This window comes from Pongo pygmaeus, chromosome 9, assembly GCF_028885625.2.
Source record: "Pongo pygmaeus isolate AG05252 chromosome 9, NHGRI_mPonPyg2-v2.0_pri, whole genome shotgun sequence".
In the NCBI taxonomy this organism is placed as follows: Eukaryota; Metazoa; Chordata; class Mammalia; order Primates; family Hominidae; genus Pongo; species Pongo pygmaeus.
Genome location: NC_072382.2, coordinates 121,111,432 through 121,114,720, shown reverse-complemented (window position 1 = coordinate 121,114,720; position 3,289 = coordinate 121,111,432).

Here is a 3,289-nt window from a genome sequence, read left to right as displayed (position 1 = left end):
GTTGGCAGATGTTGGAATCTTGATTTGGGAGTGTTTGAACCTAGGAAGGGCTCCTAGTATATTAGGGGCCATCTATTTCATTGCTTCAGCCAGTTTGTAAATTCCAAGTTTCTGGAAAAAGTTACCCACTTTTCAGTTTGAACATTTAATTTTTTAAAAATTGAAACAATACATATTTTGGACACTATATTCTTCATCTGGATTCACCAATTGTTTACAAACACATTTAAATATACAGCCATCCCCAGTATACACAGGGAGACTGGTTCCGAGATACGCACATACCAAAATCTGCACCATACTCAAGTCCCAAGGTCACCTCTGCAGAACCTGCATATATGAAAATCAGCCTTCTATATATGTGGGTTTTGCATCTCACAAATGCAGTATTTTCTATCCTTATTTGGTTGAAAAAATCCACGTGAAAGTGGATCCACACAGTTCAAGCCCGCATTGTTCAAAGGTCAACTGTACTTTATTCTGTCTGCCGAAACATTTTCAGGTGAGGTGTTATATCACCACTTCTAAATACTTGAGCATACATCTCCTAAGAATCAGGACATTCTCCTATGTGACACGGTTTTCACATATCCTTTTTTTTTTTTAACGAACTGTCTACTTTTTAATGCTGGTATGGGCTACTCTCTTAATTCTTTGTTGAAACTCTTGGGGCTGGGCATGGTGGCTCACACCAGTAATTCAAGAGGTTGAAGTGAGAGGATGGCTTAAGGCCGGGAGTTTGAGACCAGCCTGGGCAACATAGTGAGACCTGTCTCTATGAAAACAGAAACACTTGGGTGTCTTCACAGACCTATGATGAGATAAAATACATCTCTCCAGCAGATGTCAAATATAGCAAAACTTGCTCTTAGAGCAGAGTATCATTACCTGGATGTGGAGTGACCAGGGCTTAGTCTTTTTTCTTTTTTTTTTTTTTTTGAGACAGAGTTTCGCTCTTGTTGCCCAGGCTGGAGTGCAATGGTGTGATCTCAGCTCACTACAACCTCCGTCTCCTGGGTTCAAGCGATTCTCCTGCCTCAGCCTCCCGAATAGCTGGGATTACAGGCATACGCCACCACGACCAGCTGTTTTTGTATTTTTAGTAGAGACGGGGTTTCTCCATGTTGGTCAGGCTGGTCTCGAACTCCTGACCTCAGGTGATCTGCCTGCCTCGGCCTCCCAAAGTGCTGAGATTACAGGCATGAGCCACCACGCCCAGCCAGGGCTTAGTCTTTGATAAATCAAAGATCTCAGCTTTACCACTTAATACTTAGAAACAGTTACCTTTATGTTACAGGCTTTGTTCCCTAAAGTGCTTTTTCTTAAGACTTCAGATTTAACCCCTAAAAGCGGTGACGCCTTTGGTGCACTCGGTGACCCACATCTCCTTTGGTCTCACATCTTCATTAGCACTGTTCAGCTTTTCCATTTCTGCTGCTGGTCTTAGAACTAGGGAAGCTGAAGTCTCCACCAGGTGAGCCTGGAGTGTTTCATCAGGATTCTTCCTCACTGCCTTCACTGCTCCAGACACTGAAAAATAAAGGCCTGACTATTCCATCCTTGCTGAGACAGAAGCACCTGCTGTCACTTAAGGCCTGTGTGCTGCTATCAAACCCACCTCATGGAGGGGAACAGCTGTGGGGGCATTTTTCTAAGCATTTCCCAAGAGTAAAGAAGAGGGATTGAAAATAACAGTGACTTAAAACTTGGAATTTCTCCCTGAGGGACCCAAACTTCCCTGGCCTGCCCCGAGGGTGGCTTGACCCAGGGTGTGATTGGAAATCTTACCCTGATGATTGCCCCCAAGCCACAGGCAAACAGGATCCCCTCAAAATAAAAACATTAGGCTTGTAGCAAAGTGAATGGCTGTACTCTGACTAGTTCTTCACTGGAGGTAGAAGCAGCCCTGTAATTTTTGTTGTCTTCCACTGGAGAACAGATGGACTGTAGGAGACATTGAGGGCAGGGGCTCCACTCAGGCCCACCACCCTTGCTCCCAGCTCTTCAGTAATTAATCTGTGGTGCTTTCTCATCCCCATGGCAACAGGTCCTAGTGTTATACAGACCACAAACACACGCAGGTCTGTCCCCACATTTTTTTGTCCATCAAGCTTTGCCTCCTAGCAACTTGGCTCTCTTCCCTCATTGTTTGCTCTTGATCCAGCAGGCCTCTCCCTAGGGGAAGGGCTTCCCCTGCAACTGCTCTTGTGTGACCTTGAACAAGAACCTCCCTCTTTCTGGGCCTCCGTGCGTCATCTGCAAATTACTGAGATAGGACTTGTGGATCTTGAAGGTCTCCACTCCCATGCTATCAATCATTCTAAGTCACTTTTCCTCTAAACACATGCTCAAGTCCCAAGATACGGAACTTAACTCTAGTTCCCTGGTTCCAGTTTATAGAATTTTTTTAAGTGACCAGTGCGCAGAATGCTTATTTCTTTCTATAAAGCTATATTTACATATATATATATATATTTTTTTTTTTTTTTTTTTTGAGACGGAGTCTCACTGTGTCACCCAGGGTGAGAGTGCAGTCGCGCAATCTCAGCTCACTGCAACCTCCACCTCCTGGGTTCAAGCGATTCTCCTGCCTCAGCCTCCCGAGAAGCTGGGATTACAGGCATGCACCACCATGCCCGACTAATTTTGTATTTTTAGTAGAGACAGGGTTTCGCCATGTTGGCCAGGCTGGTCTCGAACTCTGAACTCAGGTGATCTGCCCGTCTTGACCTCCCAAACTGCTGGGATTACAGACATAAGCCACCATGCCCGGCCTCTATAAAGCTTTAGAGTTAGATCACAGAGGTCACCTTGTCCATGATCTCGATTTGGCAGTGAGGATACTGAGCCCTAGAGAAGGCTTGCTCAAGGCCACATAGCATGTCAGGAGCAGAGACAAGATGGAACCTGGGTATCTTGACTCCCTACCCAGTTCTCTTTCCATCTGAGTACTCTGCCTTTAGTTTGAATAATTGACAGCATTTTGCAGGACTTTCTGCGGCAAATTTTCCAACCCTGTATCTATTAGGAACTGAGCCAAACAGCAGTGTGACATTCACACAAAGCCAACAGCAAAACCACCATGATCTGCTTCCTACCTGGACCCTAGTAGGTCTGTCTGAGCTGGACACCTCTGAGGGTCCCCATCCTTCATTACGAGCAGAAACAAGCACCTGTGCAGGATGCAGGAGGCAGCAGAAAGAGACTAGCATTCACAGCCCAAGCAAGTTACTTAATCTCTCTGAGCCTCAATTTCCTCATCTGTAATCTGAGCATAACATTACCTATT